Below are 22,554 nucleotides of genomic sequence, written 5' to 3'. Positions count from 1 at the left end.
AAGTACCATATTGGTCGCAGCGACGTACCATATAACGTTCCAGTGATGTAACTTTGTGATTCCCATATCCGTCGTGGCGACGTTATAGTGGAACGTCGCTGGAATGTGATGAGTACGTCCCAACGACCAAACTGGCACGTTATGAGGACGTTCCTATAAAATACCATATTGGTCGCAGCGACGTACCAAATAACGTTCCAGTGACGTAACTTTGTGATTCCCATATCCGTTGTGGCGACGTTATAGTGGAACGTCGCTGGAACGTGATGAGTATGTCCTGACGACCAAACTGGCACGTTATGAGGACGTGACATTACAGGATCATATTGGTAATTCATATTTTCACCTCACCATTACCTTGAAACACATAAACTCAATCCATAAAATAAACCTTATGAAATCTAAATGTAATCTAATTATAGGGGATTCATAGTTAATACATTAATTACATACATGCAATGCAAACAAATACAAAAACATTACATTCTAATATAAAATAGACAAAAACACACTGCATTCATTCACAAATCAATATTTATTCAGCACTACTTTCTACAAATACGAAGCCAAAACATTTTGAACATTGCACCTGTTCTTTAACCATGCAAAAAGTTACTAAGTTATGAGCACAGAAAACTAAACACATCAATTCATATATTACACAATATAAACAATAGAAAATGTTTGTCTTAAGGATGGGGAGATGGTTAATGACGTTATCAGTTTAAATTATTAATAATTATCATTAAACTTATTGATACAACTCTACATAATTTAGCACAACAAAAAATACATGATAAATAGATATGAAACAATTCAGCAGATACTGCACAAAGTAAAATTGTTTTGTGAGCGTCGTATATGAGGCTCCTGTTATAAATGTCTAGTGGTGATGTGCTTTAATTACACAACATGCAGGAAAAATTATAGGCTAATTCATGCGCACGATTTTCGAATGAAATGTAAACGTAATCGTGCACGTTTTAGTACATCGAGGGAACAAATTAGGAAATCATGGACATGATTTCTTTCTTTTTCTTGCATGTCATGATCAGGACTCTGTGCTCACTACCAGAGGATAAACCTAAACAATATATCAATTACCAAAGAACCATATTTCTTGAGCTTCTCAGAAAAAAAAAACATTCATAAAACGTAAAGATATGAAAAATTAACAATATAGAGATTTCTAGCATCTCTCCTGTATTATTTGTTTTTAAGAAAATGAGCGTATTGACTTTCTCAGAAGAATCTGTGATCTCTGATTACTGACTGTGGAGAAGACTCTTTCAGACAGTGCTGAGGAGGCAGAGTTAGGTGCTGGACAGCTGATAGAGAAGAGGAAGAGTGTGTTTCTTACCCCAGCAGCAGAAGACAGGCTCTTCTGAGGGAAGGACAGGAGGCTTTGTTTTGCTGTAGAACAAGGCTCCTTCTCAGCACCTGATCTTCTTCAGAAAAGAGTTCCTCTAGTGTAGAGTCAGACACTCAAACTGTAACGGCGCTAATGGAGGACAGGAGACAAATGCAAGTACGAGTAAGTTTATTAGAAGTATGATGATGATGACAGGTCGGAGAGTAACGCAGGAACCACGGTGGCAGCACAGACTGGTGAGTTGAGACGTGGGGTGCGTTGAACGACGATGACAGCGGTGATAATCCAATAGTGGTGAGTGTATTCCAAGCGTGACGACAGGATCCGAACCGAACGGCGACAAGGCAAGGCAGGAACAACACGAACACGACATCAAACACCAGGATCTACAAACAACGATCAGACAAACAGAACAACGAAAGACAGGGTGTTAAATAGTCTGTGGGAACTAGCCGCACCTGCCGCTGATCAGTGATCAGCGACCACACCCACATGAAACAATCAACCTGACGTAACATGACTACAGCTGGAGACGGTGCATTCACGAACCGTGACAGTACCCCTCCTCCTAAGAACGCCTCCTGGCGTCCCCAGAATCTCTTACCTGTCGATTGTAATCATCGATAAGGGAATGATCCAGGATGTCCCTAGCAGGTACCCAACTTCTCTCCTCCGGACCGTAACCCTCCCAGTCCACCAAGTACTGAAATCCGCGTCCCCTCCTTCTAGAGTCCAGAATACGATTAACCAAATAAGTGGTCTCCCCATCTATGAGACGCGGTGGGGGAGGGACCGGGGTAGGCGGATTAATGGGAGAATAAAATACAGGCTTTATTTTGGATACATGAAAGGCGGGGTGAATTCTCCTGTACGTCGGAGGGAGTTTGAGGCGGACTGTCACCGGACTAATGATCTTGGTGACAGTAAACGGGCCGATAAATTTGGGAGCCAGTTTATTAGAAACGGAACGGAGAGGAATGTTCTTAGTAGAAAGCCACACCTTTTGACCCACGACGTATACGGGAGGCCTAGACCGGTGGCGATCGGCTTTGGCCTTGGTGCGCGCCCCCACTTGGAGTAGAGTCTCGCGGGCTCTGGTCCAAGTGCGGTGGCACCTCTGGACGAAGGCGTGAACGGAGGGGACCGCAACCTCGGATTCCATACTGGGAAAAATTGGTGGCTGGTACCCTACACTACACTCAAAAGGAGATAGGCCCGTAGCCGATACTGGTAAGGTATTGTGGGCGTACTCCACCATAGACAATTGTTGGCTCCAGGAGGAAGGATTCTTGGAGACCAAACATCGCAACACCCTTTCCAAATCTTGGTTGGCTCTCTCGGTCTGGCCATTGCTCTGGGGGTGAAACCCTGAGGACAGACTTACAGTCGCTCCTAGTAATTTACAGAATTCTCGCCAAAATTTAGACACAAATTGGGGTCCTCTGTCAGAAACCACGTCTATCGGGAGGCCATGTAAACGAAAGACGTGGTCTATGACGGTCAACGCTGTCTCCTTGGCTGAGGGCAACTTGGCCAAAGGAATAAAATGGGCGGCCTTCGAGAACCGGTCCACCACGGTTAAAACAACCGTGTTGCCCTGGGAGGGCGGGAGGGCGGTAATAAAATCTAGTGCGATATGGGACCAGGGTCTCGAAGGTACCGGCAGCGGTTGGAGTAACCCATCCGGGGACCGATTGGAAGCCTTACCAGTGGCACATACCGAGCAAGCCAAAACAAAATTGTGAATGTCGTGAGCCATAAGTGGCCACCAGAATCGTTGCTTGACTAAAAATCTAGTACGGTTAACCCCTGGATGGCAAGCCACATTAGAGCAATGTCCCCACTGGATAACGTTGGACCTTAATCCCTCCGGCACAAATAAGCGGTTCGGTGGGCACCCGGGCGGAGGCGTTACCCCTTCTAAGGCCGTTCTGACCTTCGATTCGATCTCCCATGTGAGAGTGGAGACCACTAATGTCTCAGGAAAAATACACTCGGGAGTGGACGGGCGTTCGGAATGGTCAAAAATACGAGACAAGGAATCGGGTTTGATATTTTTGGAACCCGGGCGGTACGAAATAGTAAAATCAAAACGTCCGAAAAAAAGTGCCCATCGAGCCTGCCTGGAGTTCAACCTTTTGGCGGTGCTAATGTACTCTAAGTTCTTGTGGTCAGTCCATACTATAAAAGGAACCCCCGATCCTTCTAACCAGTGTCGCCATTCCTCCAATGCCATCTTGACTGCCAACAATTCTCTGTTACCAATATCGTAATTACTCTCTGCAGGAGATAAACGATAAGAAAAATAAACGCAAGGGTGGACCTTGTCGTCTAAGGGAGAACGTTGGGATAACACCGCTCCTACCCCCACCTCTGACGCATCGACCTCCACCACGAACTGCCGTGTGGCGTCAGGGGTAATGAGAATTGGAGCTGAAATGAAACGGCTCTTCAGTTTCGCAAACGCAGCTTCCGCTGTGTTTGACCACCTGAAAGCAGTCCTGGCGGAGGTCAAGGCGGTCAGAGGCGCGGCTAGTTGGCTGAAATTGCGAATGAAACGCTGGTAGAAGTTAGCGAACCCCAGAAACCTCTGTAGGGCCTTACGGGAATCTGGACTTGGCCATTCTACCACAGCCCTAACCTTCTCGGGATCCATGCGTATTCCCTCAGTCGACACGATAAACCCCAAAAATGGAATAGACTGTGCATGAAACTCGCATTTCTCCGCCTTGACAAAAAGCCCATTCTCTAGCAACCTCTGAAGCACTCGCCGGACGTGCTGCACATGTTCCTGGAGAGAAGAAGAAAAAATCAATATGTCGTCCAGGTAGACATAAATGAACTGATCAATCATATCTCGCAGCACGTCGTTGACGAGTGCCTGGAAGACCCCTGGGGAGTTGGAGAGCCCGAAGGGCATGACCAAATATTCAAAGTGCCCTCTGGGGGTGTTAAACGCGGTCTTCCATTCATCCCCCTCCCTGATCCGAACCAAATGATACGCATTGCGTAAGTCCAGTTTTGTGAAAATAGACGCTCCCTGCAACCTCTCGAAGGCTGAAGACATCAACGGCAAAGGATAAGTATTCTTTACCGTGATGTTGTTCAGCTCTCGGTAATCAATACAAGGTCGCAGTGATCCGTCCTTCTTTCCCACAAAAAAGAACCCCGCCCCCGCAGGAGAAGAGGAAGGGCGGATGAATTTGGAAGCTAGAGAATCAGAAATATATTTCTCCATAGCCTCCCTCTCTGGCACAGAAAGTGAATAAAGTTTGCCTTTAGGCGGAGACTTACCTGACAATAACTCTATGGCACAGTCGTAAGGACGATGCGGAGGAAGAGAAGCAGCTTGAGACTTACTGAACACTTCCTTCAGGTGGAGGTACTCAGCGGGCACGTTAGATAAATCCACCGCCTCCTCCTGTAACACAGACACAGACACAGACGGACAAGCAGACACTAAACAAGACTCATGACACCTTCGAGACCAAGAAAAGATGGAATTAGAGGACCAGTCTACTTTGGGGTTATGGAGAAGGAGCCAAGGGTGCCCGAGGACAATGGGTGCCAGGGGAGTGTCAAGGATGTGAAATGAGATGGTTTCGGAGTGGTTGCCAGAGGTGATGAGTGTGATCTCCTCAGTGCTGTGAGAGATAGTGGGGAGTTGCTGTCCAGTGAGGGCATGGACCGTGATGTGGTGCGGCAGGGCTTTGAGGGGAATGTGGAGCTTGTGTGCAAGGTGACAATCCATAAAGTTACCCTCTGCCCCAGAGTCCAGTAGTGCCTGACAGTGGTGTGTCTGTGCTGACCACCGCAGTCTTACCGGAAGGAGCGTAGATGATGGTGGTGATGAGGTCTTCTCGGCAGAGATCCCACCCGATAGTAGCCTCATGCGTACTACCGGGCTTGGCCTTTTACTGGACAGGTATGGGCTTGATGTCCGGCTCCCCCGCAGTACATGCAAAGACCCAGGGATCTCCGCCTCTCCTTCTCCTCCCGGGAAAGCCGAGCTCGCCCTACCTGCATGGGCTTGTGATCGTAGGTGGGGCTGACCACGTCTCCGCCACTGAATCGCCCGTCCGCCGGGCCCCTGGATGGGGTGTTGAACAGCCCCCTCCTCTCCATCCGAGTGAGGCGGGCATCCACCCGTAACGCTAGATCAATGAGTCCATTAAGAGAGGGGGGCAGATCCAGGGTGTAGATCTCCCTCTGGACGCGGTCAGCCAGCCCATGCAGGAACATGTCCCACTGCGCCTCCTCGTTCCAATGGCACTCCGCCGCCAGGGTTCTGAATTCGATAGAGAAGTCTGAGACGGACCTCTCCCTCTGGCGTAACTCCGCCAGCCTCCTGGCCGCCTCCCGTCCTGCGACGGCCCGATCGAAGACCCGCCTCATCTCCTCGGAGAGCGCCAGGAACGAGTCGCAGCATGGGTCCTGGTTCTCCCACACCGCCGTCCCCCATAGTGCCGCCCTCCCAGAGAGTAAGGTGAGCACAAAGGCCACTTTCGCCCTCTCGTTGGCGAATGTCCTGGGTTGCAGGGCAAAATGCATATCACAGCGGGTTAGAAATGCTCTACAAAAGCTGGGCTCACCCGAGTATGCTTCCGGGATAGGAAGACGCGGTTCCGGCTGGGAGGTGGTCACTGGTGGTACCGGGAGAGCGGGCGGTGTGGGTGGCGCAGTGGGCGCTCGAAGAAGATGGAACTGCTGGGTGAGCTCGGACACCTGCGTCACCAAGGCTTGGACCGCGCGACCAGTGTCGTTAAGAGTCCTCTCCTGGGAGTCCATCCTCCGAACACTGGCGCTGAGAAATTCCTCCAGAGATGAAGCTTGAATACTCGCTGCCTCCATGATGGTCTGATCGTTCTGTAACGGCGCTAATGGAGGACAGGAGACAAATGCAAGTACGAGTAAGTTTATTAGAAGTATGATGATGATGACAGGTCGGAGAGTAACGCAGGAACCACGGTGGCAGCACAGACTGATGAGTTGAGACGTGGGGTGCGTTGAACGACGATGACAGCGGTGATAATCCAATAGTGGTGAGTGTATTCCAAGCGTGACGACAGGATCCGAACCGAACGGCGACAAGGCAAGGCAGGAACAACACGAACACGACATCAAACACCAGGATCTACAAACAACGATCAGACAAACAGGAAACGAAAGACAGGGTGTTAAATAGTCTGTGGGAACTAGCCGCACCTGTCGCTGATCAGTGATCAGCGACCACACCCACATGAAACAATCAACCTGACGTAACATGAACGTAACATGACTACAGCTGGAGACGGTGCATTCACGAACCGTGACACAAACTTCTTGCAAACTGGAATCTTTTAATAACATTTAGCATATTATTGTAGTCATGTTCATTGTTTTTATTATAACACATGGAAAGTTTATGAGAAAATTGTTAAATGTTTTCTTCCTCCTCTGGGCCTGCACTGTCAACATCCTCTGAGCTGAAAGGGAGGATCATCTTGTTAATGTTGCTCATGTATGTTCACAACCAGTCAAAATCTGGAATCTTTTCTTTATGGTTTTCAAGAGAAGTCTCTTATGCTCACCAAGGCTTAATTAATTTAATCAAAGTAAAAAAAAAAAAAGTAATATTGTAAAAAGAAATAAAAGTTGTCATACTCTTTTTCGAATATACTTTAAAATTTATTGAAATAATTATGAGGCAAAGCTGAATTTTTCAGTAACTTTACTCCAGTCTTCAGTGTCACATGATCTTTTTCATAATTCATATACTGATTTGTTACTCGGGAAACATTGCTGATTATCACAAATCAGTGCATTTAAATGCACCTAATCGCATTATTGCCGCTATGATCAAAGTGTACATCTGCTCATGACGTACATGATGTGAATCACATCTGCAGTTAGCTTACTACGGTTGTAAGTTCCACTGAACTCTATTGGTAATGAAGGAACTTGTGACCACAGCTGGTTGTAGTGAAACGCACCCCATATTAGAAATGATGGAGAAGAAAACTTAGCATTTCTGGAAAGTCGAATTTTTTCTTCATGATTATTTTATAAAACAAAGTTCAAAACATTGAAAAAAAGGTAATCTTTTGTAAAATTACAAAAGTCTTCTCTACCACTGGTATTCAATTTTATGCATTCTTGCTATTAGGCTCCCCCCAAAAAATAAATAAATAAATGTAACTGTAGTGTAGACAAAAAGTTTGGGCAGCACAACTGTTTTCAACATTGATAATAATCAGAAAAATGTAAATCATCATATTAGAATGATTTCTGAAGATTATGTGACACTGAAGACTGGAGTAATTAATGCTGAAAATATAGCTGTGCATTATAGAAATAAATTAAACTTTTAAAATATATTTAAAACTTTTGACCAGCTGTGTACATTGCCACATTTAAATGAAAACTCAACTTGTAATAAACAATGCACACATTCTCAAAGAACTTACATTCTGGTGATTACTTCCTTCCCTCACTGCTGTCAGCTCCCTTCAGTCGTTCCCAGACCTCCTTGTTTTTAATCTTTCCCTCAAATCTACAGAAACAAACATCATTTTACAGACAATTTGGATAAGTCACGAATTGCAATAGTTATATAACTATAATCACAATGCTAAATTATATATATAAAATTATAAATATATATTGAATCGGCACACAATTATCGGGTAGTATTGAATTGGCAGATTAGCTTATCATCCCAGTCCTAGTTACCACAGTCAAAACAATGAAACTCTCTTCAAGAGCACACAATAACTAAGATTTAAAACTGTTAAAAAATGCTCAAAATATTGCACACATATAATACACAACAATATCTCTTCCTTTGGTGTTTTGAACATTTCTATGAGTAATGCTACACGCTGTGACTCTGTGTTGCTTCAAGTGCATCATTCTGCGCACTGGTTGTGTTTAGGCGCTGCACGCTGTATAGGAGACATACCCTTTCGTATTATAATACATTAGCACAATGAAAGATTTTTGTTCTGTCCCATCTACCACGTTGCTGCCTTCATTACTGTGCTATACATTTAAAAGAAATGTATTTTTACACACACACATACATTATATACACACACACACATACATATATATATATATATATATATATATATATATATATATATATATATATATATATATATATATATATACAGTACAGACCAAAAGTTTGGACACACCTTCTCATTCAAAGAGTTTTCTTTATTTTCATGACTATGAAAATTGTAGATTCAAACTGAAGGCATCAAAACTATGAATTAGCACATGTGGAATTATATACATAACAAAAAAAGTGTGAAACAACTGAAAATATGTCATATTGTAGGTTCTTCAAAGTAGCCACCTTTTGCTTTGATTACTGCTTTGCACACTCTTGGCATTCTCTTGATGAGCTTCAAGAGGTAGTCACCTGAAATGGTCTTCCAACAGTCTTGAAGGAGTTCCCCGAGAGATGCTTAGCACTTGTTGGCCCTTTTGCCTTCTGTCTGCGGTCCAGCTCACCCTTAAACCATCTGGATTGGGTTCAGGTCCGGTGACTGTGGAGGCCAGGTCATCTGGCACAGCACCCCATCAACTCTCCTTCTTGGTCAAATAGCCCTTGATGCCTTCAGTGTGACTCTACAATTTTCATAGTCATGGAAATAAAGAAAACTCTTTGAATGAGAAGGTGTGTCCAAACTTGTGGTCTTTACTGTAAAAAAAGAAAAAATATATATATTACACACACACACACACACACACACACTTTTGCACATCCTGTCATACCGGTGACTGGGTGTTACTGCAATAGACTTTGCAGCATTAAGGTTAACGATTAATCAATTAATTGATCGTTAATTTAAGCGATGATCGATCATGGAAATGATTGAAAATTGACATCCCTACACAGAAGTATAGAAAATTCTACATTGATTAAAAAATTAAAAAAACGACACTGATATCGGATCGGAATTACTGTCTCTTCTCATAGTGACAGCCAATCACATTAGTTTTTTTGGTATTGCATGCACTCGATTGGCTTGCGTCTGCGCTTGGGTATTTGCATAAGATGTTCTGACTGGAGGACGGCTGCATTGGCGCTTGAAAAGTCTTCAACTTCTATTTAGAATTAATTTCTAGAATTAATTTCACCATGCTTGACATCACTTCATTTAAAAGTAAACAAGAGGCTTTGACGCCCCATGTGATGGGGCATTATATGTCTGGATACCGCTGCACAAATCTTTCAACCACAAGAAATGTAGTTCCAGCACGGCCTTACATCCAGGACAGCAGAATGGTCAGGATGACCTGAAACACATAACAAACTGAAATCAAATTGAAAAGTATTTAGTCTTGCCTGAGTGATGCTGAAAAAAACAGGTTTAGTTTTTCACCCAGGAGAAACTGCTTCCTGTCAAACAGTCTTCATGAAGAATGATCTCTTGATCCTGGATCCTTGCTGCCATCCACGCGGAGATGATTTGGAGGATATGTGGTTGTGTCTAAAGGGTAATGAATCAATGTTACAAGAATACTGATAGCAGCACTATTGATCCTGTACCTTATGTAAATGTTTTCAGTACAGAACAAGTCAGGAACCAAATTAGTACCAGTTCTTGAAACCCATCTCTACTTGTAACAGTTGTCTTGTTGCTGCTGCCCAGACTGTCTCTTCCCCTGATGATAAATATATGTGTTCATTTTAAAGCATTAAATAATACATTTAAATTACTAGGTGCTAACATTTCCTTATAAGGAACTCACTGAATCATTGACTCAACTGGTGGCAGTAAGGACCTGTTTTTATACATTCTATGGTAAAGACCTACAAAAATAAACAATTTGTTCACTTTTTGTGAAACGAAAGTATCAGATTAATTTGATAATTAAACTAGCATTAAAAAGCATGCATGTGAAAAACACCATTAACACCAATAATGAACAGATGACAGAATCTACAAGCCTGCCACTTGAGGGAGAAAAGAAGAAATTATTAATATCACATAATGTTACATTGAAAACATGATTTCGGCAGCCTCGGTCTAATTAACGTTAAACTTTATACAGCGGTTTAACGTTATATTCAAGTTCACAGGATGTCTAGCATGAGCATCATCAAGCTCGAGCGGCAGGCATTCAAACAAACTAATTAACGTTACTACGGTTAAAAATTGAATAATAAGAAAGTGAATACTGTATAGTTTATAGTGTTAAATTTCAAATAATTTGAAACAGGTAAGGTTAAATATTCGATTTTAACAGTTAACGTTACCCTAGACCACCTCTGAGACTGCTTTTGAGCTAATTAACCAAACAGAGCATTTATTTATAAAATTGAAAGAGAAAACCTACAAAAATACAAAACACTACTCCTCTTTGATGGCATTTAACGTTATATCAGTTAAAATCTATGAATAAAAGTAGATTTATAGCGCTTACCTTTCCTCCGTGTCCGTCCGCTGGAAGGTGACCGTTACAAAATGACGGGCACGCGCACTTCGCGCACTTCGCGCACTTTACTCAGAAAGTGATGTGCGCTGCTAGTAGGGGGGGTGAAATGCTATTTCATGCATACTGAGTTTTTTACACTGTTAAAGAGTTGGATTCCCATGCTAAACATGGACAAAGTTTCAAAAATTAAGTTGTACGTTTGAAGGAGTATTTCTGTTCCAAAAATACTCCTTCCGGTTTGTGACAAGTTTCGGAAAGTTTTTTTCGAGTATGGCTCTGTGTGACGTTAGATGGAGCGGAATTTCCTTATATGGGTCCTGAGGGCACTTCTCCCGGAAGAGCACGCGCTCCCATATAGCAGAGCAGAGAGAGGCTGTGCACAGACAATCACTGATCAGAGCGAGAGCGTCGCGAAATGTCACAAAAGGAGGAGTGTTTTTGGTTGCCAGGGCAAGACAACCCTGCATAGTTTACCAAAGAAAAAACAGCATTAAGGGACCACTGGACGGAGTTTATTTTTACAGAGCATCAACAAGGTTGTGCAAGTGTTTGTGTTTGTTCCCTGCATTTCGAAGATGCTTGTTTTACAAACAAGGCCCAGTTTGACGACGGATTTGCGTATTGTTTATTTCTTAAGGATGATGCAATCCCAACGAAAAAGGGTCACGATCGTGTGTTGGAACTAGAGGTCTTCACGGGTCCAAAAATTCTTGCCCGAACCCGACAGAGACCCGTAATGTACTACACCGAACCGACCCGGACCCGTCTATTATTTCAAAAGCTGGACCCGGACCCGTGTAGATCCGAGAAATGCCTACCCGGACCCGACCCGGACCCGTATATTACTTGAAATCTGGACCCGAACCCGCCGGGAAGACACAGACCCGACTGGACCCGACGTTGACATATTCCACCTTAAATTGCTATTACAAGTCAATAAACCTGTTGCGAAGAATACAGCTTTTTGTCTTACCTAATTTAAAGAGCCGTGGTCTCTCTTCCTTGTACCTGACTGCCTATGATGAATTACAATCCTCCGACAAGAAAGATATTCATGTTATTCCTCTCATTATTCCAAGTCCAAGCTGAATCCACTCATTATTTCAGCTTCAGAAGTCCACTTGATGTCACGGTGACGGATGACAAATGCTACTGTGCACCTGTACATTCTGACTCGAGTTAATTAGCATAATAACTTACACTGTTTGCCTTTTGAACTATAATAACGATCGCTCGTGCAATGCCATGGCCGCTGACATTATTTATTTACTATCATCTGATCTCTGTCTGTGCTCTCTGCTCAGCATCGAGTCTGAATCTGAACCACTAAAACTTCAAGATTAAACGGTTCATTTATAATATTATAAAAATGGGAGAAAATGTAAAACGCGGTTTGGCGGTCGAAGTGTCCCTCACTGCTTGCCATAGAAACATGACTGCACATGCGTGCTAGCTTTATCAACCTAAAATGCCTTAACGCAATTTGAGCGTAATAGAAAACATTCATGTGACAGTTCACCTCAGATTGTGTTGCTGATTTGAAATAAATTAAACATGAGTGTGTCAAGTCTGCAAGCATTACCGTTTGTGCACTTGTATTAACTCTTGAGTCTGCGAGCGAGAGAGAGAGAGATCACTTTTTTTGGCTCACTCTTTTCTTTTCCTAATTTTACAAGTTGCAAGTTACAAAAAACACAAGCAGTCTTTGATAACGGCCGGATGTTCTTCGAGTCCGATGACTCCGATCGGCGATCGCACGGGTATTACACACAATGTTAAACAGACCCGGGACCCGAGGTAATAGATTCGGACCCGACCCAGACCCGGCTGATGATTTAAAATATAGGGTCCGGGGTCGACGGGTCTCGGGTGCACTGTGAAGACCTCTAGTTGGAACCGCAGGCGGTGAGTAAAACTGCTTCAAATATCTCTGCCTCCTTGTTAGTGCGTCCCCTCCCATCAGAGACCCGGGTTCGAGCCCCGCTCGGAGCGAGTCGTTGCTGCTGCTGCTCTCATTCAGTTTCAGCCTCGGGATCTGATTCTGGATCATAAATAAACGGCTGAATCTGACTGTTAGCCATGGTTTATTTTGGATCATGGTTTTTTCCTCAAGGCAATGTCAGAGCCGTTAAATATGTTTTTCAAAGGCTCTGGGTAATGTCACAGCTTCCAAACGCTCTTGACGCAAAAGCCTACTGGCGCTCGTGATTCTTTAGCTCCGCCCACACGTCACGCCTCTAGGCGCTCGTGTTTTTTTCCGGGAAAAATCGGTACAGACTATCTTTCTCTTATGAATATAATAAAACTAAAGACTTTTTGGAGTTATGAAGGATGTAGTACTACCCTGCTAACACACGACGTAACAGTTACGTAACGTACTGGTAATTTTTGGTAATTCCATGACTTACCAATTGACAACGTAACTACGACGTCGCATTCCCGTAATTTTATTACCATCACATTACCAACTCTCAACGTCGACAGTACGTCCTTCCAACGTGACCAGATAACCAAGAACGTCCCAGATAGGTCCTCTATTGGTAATATATTGGTAACTTCATGACTTACTGGCAACGTAACTACAACGTCGTATGCACGTAATATCATTACCATATATTTTTTTTACGTTCTTTATATGCTCTCCGAGTATAGAGCCATTTAAAAAGTGTAATTAAACTTCAGACTCAAGATTAAACGTTCCTTAAAGATAAAATATGTTTCTTTTCACCAAGTCAGAATATGGACATGCTTTTAATATATAGTGACGTGACATACAGGCGCGCGCTTCCGCAACTGACGCACCGCGCGCACAGTATTGACAAGAAAAGAGTTGTGAAACTTTCTATCTCGTAAGGAGTTATGAACGTGAAATAGTGACACAGACTGTCTACACCATCTCATCTGCAGCAGAGATTGTTGTATCAGAAGGACAGCGCGTTTGTTTGACGCACTTTTCACTTCAACTGTGTCTGACAGGAGAATTAGCTTTCTGAGGTGAGTTTTACAATTTATAATAAATAAGTTGGTTGATAAAATGTATAAAACAAAGTTAAAACAAAAGTCTAACGTCGCTAAAACCTTTTTTTATTATTTTATTGTTTTTATTAGCCTTCTAGCCGTTGAGTTACCATGGCAACCGTGTACACATCAGCTGCTGGAGAGGAGAGGACCAAGGGGCAAGGAACTCGACCAGAAGTTGAAGTCGGGTGGGGGCTGCCATCTTTTAGCAGAACTTCACTTGCGTTAGCATTCCCATTGACTCCCATTCATTTTGGCGTTACTTTGACAGCGAATAACTTTACATCTGAGGCGTTTAAAGACTCTGTTTGTCCATTATTTATTTCTAAAGATACACGACAAGGTATAAAGGGCTCCATTACCTTTTATGTTACATTATGGCCCCGTATAAACAGTTTTTGTAAAAAATAGGCTAACGATTGCGTCATAACCACTCGGCTCTCTGTCGCATTACCGTACAGACAAGTGGAGAAGCTCGCAGGCAATTAACTTAATATGGCGTACTGGCATTACATTTTAAAATACTATACAAAATAATTAATCAGAATACTTACTCCTGCTCACTCACGACAAAGCTCGCCGTCTCTGCAAGATTAACGATGGCAGTTTGCACGCACAGCCACTTAGAAGATTTACATCTGGCAGACAGGTTGCTGACGTCGTCAAGCTTCGTTTGAGTCTGCGCGTCAGAAACGGAAGTGCTAAAAAACGCTAAAACTGGGATTCATTCGTCTCAATTGAGTTCAAATGGGGTCGCTGTGTCCATTTCTTTTACTGTCTATGGAGAGGACTCGTCTGACATTTTCTCTGTTTCTCGTCAGTTATACCAAAGAAAAGGCCAACAACTGCGACAGATTTGTTAAGTAACACGTTAATATCATCCACAGTCTACTTTAAGTACTTTTTGTTAATATTTATACCTCTGCGATTATGGTATTTTTCCTGAAATGTCTGCTATCAAGTATTACGCTAGCATAGAAACATAATTAACGTTATAGCATATTAGATTTGAGCCCTTATTAATGAAAGTTTGGCCTTTTAATTACATCTTATGCCTAAAGGATCGGTTTTGATCGTTTTGTAAATGTTTTGATGGTAATTTGTCAATAGATAAATGAAATAAAGTTAAGCTAATTAATTTAACCTAAAAATCTGCATTGTAGAGTCTATCAGTGACGTCACTCGTGGTCTAAAATGGGCTGAAACTATTTCAAACCACTGTTTCAAGCTTGTTCTGATTTATCATTGTAAACAAATATTGATAAAAAAAATTGTACAGTGATTTCAGGAGTGTCTTAAAAACCCTCTAAAACAGAGGAGAAGTTCCAAGAAAATGTCTAACGGGAGCTGCTGACAGAGATAGAAAACACAGGTGATGCTACAAAGCTTATTAAATAACTTCATATTTATTTTTTACAATATATCATCATGCATCTGTAAAATCTAAACGTGTGAATTCTGGTATCTAATTCTGGTATTTTTCTTTTCTGCATTTCCCCTATTCTCTAGTTTGTTTATTTCTAATAAGGAGCTGGAGGCCGTGAAGATACAGATCCATGATATTGTGGAGAAGCAGGCCCAGCTGAGCGAGTGGAGAGCTGTGCTGGAAATATTCAGGGGTTGATGCTCATAAGTCCAGGGTAAGTATACAGCTAACCCTACTACCACCTCTACTCTGTGTAGTTCTCTGCAAAGGCCCGGTGTACCCAGGATGCGATCTTCCCAGATGTCCTTCACCCTATTTCATAGTGTAAGACATGATCCAGGCCCTGGGCGACGACCTCTCTCCATCCGCCGCCTCCGGTCTTCAGGATCTCCACCAGAACCCGATTCGCTCCACTTCGCGAGACAGAACAAAACGCTGTGATCATCAGAGACTCCATCGTCCGGCACGTTTGCGCTATGTTAGCTGAAGGTAAAGTCCACACTGAATACTTCCCTGGTGCTCATGTTCTTGATATTTCTGCACAGATTCCCGTGATCCTGAAGAGTGAGGTGGGCATCAGAGCGGACGGAGACGCTGAAGAGGGACTTCAGGAGCCTGATCAAGACAGTGCGCAGCATATCGCCTGCATGATGATCATCGTGTCAGGACCACTTCCCACGTATAGATGAGGACATGAAAGGTTCAGCAGACTTTTTGCTTTAAACGAATGGTTATAGTCATGGTGTAAAGAACAGAAACTGCCTTTTGTTAATAATTGGAATCTTTTCTGGGAGCTAGGCTTTTTAGATCTCCTGTTGGACAACATCTCCAGGACACTTCGCTCCATATGACTAGTAAGCCAATTCTCAAATAACTGTTATGATGAATTTTGTTCTACACGCTCAAATAGAAGTACTACTACAATAAAGATTGTGTTTGTTCCAGTGTTAATTTTGACAGGCATTTTTGATTTAGCATTAGTCTAAACTCCACCAAACTACTGTTATAAGCATGAGCCCTGTCAGACTGGTCGTGGCGGAGGTGTTGCAACAATATATAGTGATATTCTCAATGTTACCCAGAAAACAGGATACAGGTTTAACTCTTTCGAAATACTTCTGCTTAATTTCAGACTGTCAGACATGCAAAAGAAATCTAATGTATCTCTTGCTCTGGCTACTAGGGGTGTGATGAGACACTTATCCCACAAGATGAGACGAAACACGAGACTGGGTTCATGAGAGCGAGACGATATATATATATATTTTTTTTAAGAAATCCTCAATGATAAAATAAATATTTCATTTTTCGTAGTACATACATTTTCACATCAATTTATTAAACATTAAAAAAAAAACATATTTAGGGCCCTAATTTTTTCCCCAGCATATTATTTTTTATTATTATTGTTAACAAATTCTGTATTTTAGCATGTCTAACTATTTGAATGCATAACACAACTTAATTTATTCATTTTATTTTTTCTTAAAGGTAGCCTTACTGACATAGATAAAATACCTCAAAGTGTAATTACTGACCACTTACTTGTATCGTGCATGCTGCATATTAGTGATATTAACTATATTTCCAAAATGAGCATTATGAGTTTAAGAGCCTTACATTACATTTATAACAATCATTGTTAATGTTTGAATTGTATTTCAGGGCAGTTTGTGAAAAGAGATAATCAAGAGAAGTCAGTTCCAGATCCACCCTCCACGCCAGACCTCTCTCTCACGAGGATTGCTGTCTACTAGCATATTGTGTTCTTCAGCTCTTCAGACTTCGGTGGATGCAGATATTACTCAGGGACATGAACACTAGAATATTGCAAGAATAGAGAAAGTAAGAATTACTTAAGATTTTAGAATTTAATGTTAATTGCTTAAACATATACAGTATTGTTCAAAATAATAGCAGTACAATGTGACTAACCAGAATAATCAAGGTTTTTAGTATATTTTTTATTGCTACGTGGCAAACAAGTTACCAGTAGGTTCAGTAGATTGTCAGAAAACAAACAAGACCCAGCATTCATGATATGCACGCTCTTAAGGCTGTGCAATTGGGCAATTAGTTGAATTAGTTGAAAGGGGTGTGTTCAAAAAAATAGCAGTGTCTACCTTTGACTGTACAAACTCAAAACTATTTTGTACAAACATTTTTTTTTTCTGGGATTTAGCAATCCTGTGAATCACTAAACTAATATTTAGTTGTATGACCACAGTTTTTTAAAACTGCTTGACATCTGTGTGGCATGGAGTCAACCAACTTGTGGCACCTCTCAGCTGTTATTCCACTCCATGATTCTTTAACAACATTCCACAATTCAGTCACATTTCTTGGTTTTGCTTCAGAAACAGCATTTTTGATATCACCCCACAAGTTCTCAATTGGATTAAGGTCTGGAGATTGGGCTGGCCACACAACATTAATTTTGCTGGTTTGGAACCAAGACTTTGCCCGTTTACTAGTGTGTTTTGGGTCATTGTCTTGTTGAAACAACCATTTCAAGGGCATGTCCTCTTCAGCATAGGGCAACATGACCTCTTCAAGTATTTTAACATATGCAAACTGATCCATGATCCCTGGTATGCGATAAATAGGCCCAACACCATAGTAGGAGAAACATGCCCATATCGTGATGCTTGCACCTCCATGCTTCACTGTCTTCACTGTGTACTGTGGCTTGAATTCAGAGTTTGGGGGTCGTCTCACAAACTGCCTGTGGCCCTTGGACCCAAAAAGAACAATTTTACTCTCATCAGTCCACAAAATGTTCCTCCATTTCTCTTTAGGCCAGTTGATGTGTTCTTTGGCAAATTGTAACCTCTTCTGCACATGCCTTTTTTTTTAACAGAGGGACTTTGCGGGGGATTCTTGAAAATAGATAAGCTTCACACAGACGTCTTCTAACTGTCACAGTACTTACAGGTAACTCCAGACTGTCTTTGATCATCCTGTCCATTTTGATGGTTGTCTTCCGTTTTCTTCCACGTCTCTCTGGTTTTGCTCTCCATTTTAAGGCATTGGAGATCATTTTAGCTGGAAAAACCTTGATTATTCTGGTTAGTCACATTGTACTGCTATTATTTTGAACAATACTGTATATATATATACACACACACACAAATTTATTTTGTCCTCTCCATCACACACCTGACTGAAAAGCTCATTATGCAGCTTATTATGCGGGTCTTTGTCTTCTAAGGTGTAAATCACAATATAATGCATGCAGGTTCATGCCCTCTCGCATAGACCCTTTTTACACAAAAAGTGTCTTAGAAAATTTAAATCAATATATTGTTTTATGTGAGTGAGTAAACAAGATGATTTTACCATAAATTAGATTCTAGGCTACAAGATCCAGTTCTCAAAAGTCCCGTGAACCAATGTTCTGTATGTGTTTTATGGCCTTATTCCAGTGATTTAAAATGTTTAGTTTTTCACTAACCACGCATAAACATTATTTTCTAAAAAACAATCATGTACATACATGCTGCACATATTATTATAGCCCAGTTTGTACTGATTACAGTGATTATAGACTTTAGCCATTTAGATGTTTATCGGATAAGACAGAGATATTACTTATTGGACCAAAAAACACTACACAGACTCTAGTAGACTACAGTTTGCAACTAGACGGATGTATTGGTACTTCCTCTACGGTCAAAAAATCTAAATATTTTAGCTCCTGCTTCACTTTTGTGAAAAAAAACATTTTCAATTTTTAAAGCATAAGTGTTCATTGAATCGATTGTAAAATCGATTTTCCATGTCTAAAAAAAAATGATGTTTCCTTTTTCAACGTCAAAAAGACGAACGTAAAGAGAGCGCTGGAAATGCACAATCAGCAATATTTATTTATTGGCATGAAGTTTTGTGCAGAATAACAAAAAGGAACAGGAGTGCAACATTCTCAAAAAATTCCTGTCATATGCACATATACTGAAATTCACCTCTTATAAGATACTACAAAATATTGTAGAAACTTATTTTCTGTAAAGTTGCTTTGCAATGTATTGTAAAATGCGTTATACACAAATACTTGAATTGAATCAATTGGTTATGTAGCCTAATGATTCATAGAGCAGCAAACAGGTCATGGTATCAACACTCAGAAGGCACATACTCTGAATGTGTTGGAGAAATGAAAACAGGTCGCACAACATCAATTATATGTACTCGCACAAATGCTACCAAATTACATTTTGGGCGCATATGAAACCAAAATAGTTGCAAATTCGAGCCTTGATTCTTATTAATAATTATAAAATACTAGAAACTCTAATCAATCAGATTAAATTACTGAATTTTTAAGTGAATTAAGACATTTTAGTGTTATTACAGATTTTTTTTTTGTTTTAAACCATTTTGAGATTTGCAGATTACATTTGTTGAAGATTTAGGAAGTTTTGTGTGTGTGTGTGTGTGTGTGTGTGTGTTTGTGTGTTTTTTTGTTTACAGAACAATAATGAAGTTTCACAGCATGAAGATGGAGGAGATTAATAAAATCATCAGAGATTTATTGCGGAGCACGTACAGAGGACAAGGTCTGCCATGATTGGTTTCTTGACTTCATATATCCCATGATTATTTCTTTTAAACACAAATATATTGTTATTTGCACGTCTCCTGATCTCTCACAGACATTGAGTATGTGGAGATACGCTCTGATGTGGATGAGAACACCTCCGCTGGCCTGAAAAGAAGGACCTATAACTATAGAGTGGTAATGGTCAAATGAGACACTGCTTTCAAAAAGCCGCTACATGCATTATGGGTTTCTCTAGAAAAATGCAGGGTATGTTTGTGCACTCTTACCTCTACATTGAAAAGTAATTTTTTTAAGGTCACTCTTAGAATCACCCATGGATTCCCATTAAATATATATAATAATTTATGCATATTTAATGAAAATATTATCTATGCAGTACACACACATTATCTGTTCACAGAGCTTTCGTTAGATTTTGGAGATAAGAAGAGGATGCTGACACTTCTTTCAGTCAAACCACACCTGGCTCGTGGTTTTATTGGTTGATAGATCAAACTGTTAGTAGGTCGGAGTGTGTAACTGCAAAATGAAAGCAAAGTTGTTTATTTTTATTAATTCCAATAAAATGCTTATAATATTACTGTGTGTTTGTATGCAGGTTCTTGCCTCTCTCATGATATGGTTGGCTCTGGCTGGGACCTTTTGTGGGACCTGAACTGTGGGATTCTGGCACCTAGACAGAGAGAATATAGAGTCTTTGGCACATGCACTTATATGCAAAGTATTTTTAAAAAAAAAAAGAAGAAGAAAATACAGCCAGCCTTTAAACAGGAAACTAAGGAGGATAGCTCTTCCTGTTATCTTGATGTTGTACCTCTTCGGTTTCTGCTGGAGGTTTTAAAGGGGTTAGTTCAGCGAAAAATGAAAATTATGTCAATAATAAGTCACCCTCATGTCATTCCAAACCTGTAAGACCTCCGTTCATCTTCAGAACTCAGTTTAAGATATTTTAGATTTAGTCCGAGAGCTTTCAGTCCCTCCATTGAAGCTGTGTGTATACTGTCCATGTCCAGAAAGGTAAGAAAAACATCATCAAAGTAGTCCATGTGACATCAGAGGGTCAGTTAGAATTGTTTGAAGCATCGAAAATACATTTTGGTCCAAAAATAGCGAAAACTATGACTTTATTCAGCATTGTCTTCTCTTCTGGGTCTGTTGTGAGCGCGTTCACTGCAGTTTATTGTTATCGTTTTAAACTGTTCGTGTCTCCAATACGCATTAGTCCACAAATGACTTAAGCTGTTAACTTTTATTAATGTGGCTTACACTCCCTCTGAGTTAAAACAAACCAATATCCCGGAGTAATTAATTTACTCAAACAGTACACTGACTGAACTGCTGTGAAGAGAGAACTGAAGATGAACACTGAAGGAATCTAAATCTGAGATCACAGTTTTTGGCCCACTGGCCTCTATTAATATGATCAACAATCAAGGCCTGCTATCTGCTAATTTGAATGGACATGTAAAAAACGTAGGAGTGATTGTTGATGACAAACTAAAGTTTGATAAGCAAATCAGCACAGTTGTAAAAAAAAATGTTGATGTTTTTACCATCTTAGATCCATTTAGAAATTTGAAAACCTTTTTAATGGCAAAGGACTTATGAAAGAGACTCTGATTCATGCTTTTGTCACTGCTAGGCTCGATAACTGTAATTTGTACCTTGGTGTGTGTCTAAATCTTCTTTATCTTGTCTGCAACTGGTTCAGAATGCCACTGCCAGGTTTCTTATCGGAACGAGAAAGAGAGACCATATTTCACTGATTCTTGCTTCATTACACTGGCTGCCAGTCGAATTTCACATCAAATTTAAGGTGTTACTGTTTGTTTATAAAGGATTACATGGTCAAGCTCCTGAATATCTTACAGATCTCCTTTTACCTAGAAACTGCTCTAGAGTGTTACAGTGTTCAGTATGATGCTCTCTGTGCCTCGATCTCGTCTTAAATTAAAAGGGGATTGTGCTTTCTTTGATTAGATCGTGGAGTGATTTACCAGCATATATTAGGCTGACTCCTGATATTGGAAGTTTTATGCTGTCTGTATCTGTTTTGTGAAGTTATGATTTAAGCACTTTGGTCAGAACTTGCTGTTCTGAATGTGCTTTAGAAATAAATTTGCCTTGCCTGGAGGAACATCGCTAAACAACAACTTGTATTACTTTTGGTTTCTTTGCAGAATAATTAAGAGTCATTCTCACCAACGCAACTTCCAGCTCCTTGTTATCACCCACGATGAGGATTTTGTGGAGCTCCTGGGACGATCCAACTATGTTGAGCATTTCTACAGGATCAGAAAGAACCAGGACCAGTGCTCAGAGATCACAAAGTGTAACATTAACACTCTTAACTCCTACCTGCACTGATGCATCAGATCAGATGAGAGAAGAAAGACTGTTAGTCTACAGAGGTGATGGAATCAGTTCAGTTCTTGTTCAGACGGTTGTGAAGCATGATTAAAACAAGGCTTATCAGCCTCCCTGCATCTACCAACTAAAAGTGTATGTTGGCCTTCTTGAACACTTAGTTGACTTCTTTCAGAAATATATATACATAAAAAATATCTTATTCTAATTTATTTTATTTCATGATCTGTTATGTTGTCATCAAAAAGTATTTGGACTAGTGCTGCTGATCGATTTAAAATAATAATTCATCATAATTAAACAAATTAATTATATTCCATTTTAAATTAATATAAAATGATATTCACAAAAATCCAAACCATATTTACATCTGCTCAG

At 41.0% G+C, this 22,554-nt stretch overlaps 2 long non-coding RNA genes across 3 annotated transcripts; both read left to right on the top strand.

Annotated features, from left to right (window-relative positions):
- Positions 1-14,397: 14,397 nt before the first annotated feature.
- On the top strand, positions 14,398-15,707 carry LOC127986048 (uncharacterized). The gene is made up of 3 exons (XR_008160749.1): positions 14,398-14,680; positions 15,102-15,194; positions 15,332-15,707. It is a non-coding gene; the product is annotated as an uncharacterized LOC127986048 (long non-coding RNA).
- An 86-nt stretch (positions 15,708-15,793) lies between these two features.
- LOC127986046 (uncharacterized) lies at positions 15,794-22,309 on the top strand. Of its 2 annotated transcripts, XR_008160746.1 has the most exons (6): positions 15,794-15,948; positions 16,047-16,102; positions 16,914-17,093; positions 18,109-18,182; positions 19,719-19,804; positions 19,901-22,309. It is a non-coding gene; the product is annotated as an uncharacterized LOC127986046 (long non-coding RNA). The 2 variants fall into 2 exon arrangements; XR_008160747.1 differs by lacking the exon at positions 18,109-18,182.
- The last annotated feature ends 245 nt before the right edge of the window (positions 22,310-22,554 follow it).

This window comes from Carassius gibelio, chromosome B21 (assembly GCF_023724105.1).
Source record: "Carassius gibelio isolate Cgi1373 ecotype wild population from Czech Republic chromosome B21, carGib1.2-hapl.c, whole genome shotgun sequence".
Classification (NCBI taxonomy): domain Eukaryota; kingdom Metazoa; phylum Chordata; class Actinopteri; order Cypriniformes; family Cyprinidae; genus Carassius; species Carassius gibelio.
This window is presented reverse-complemented; position numbering and strand designations above follow the sequence as displayed.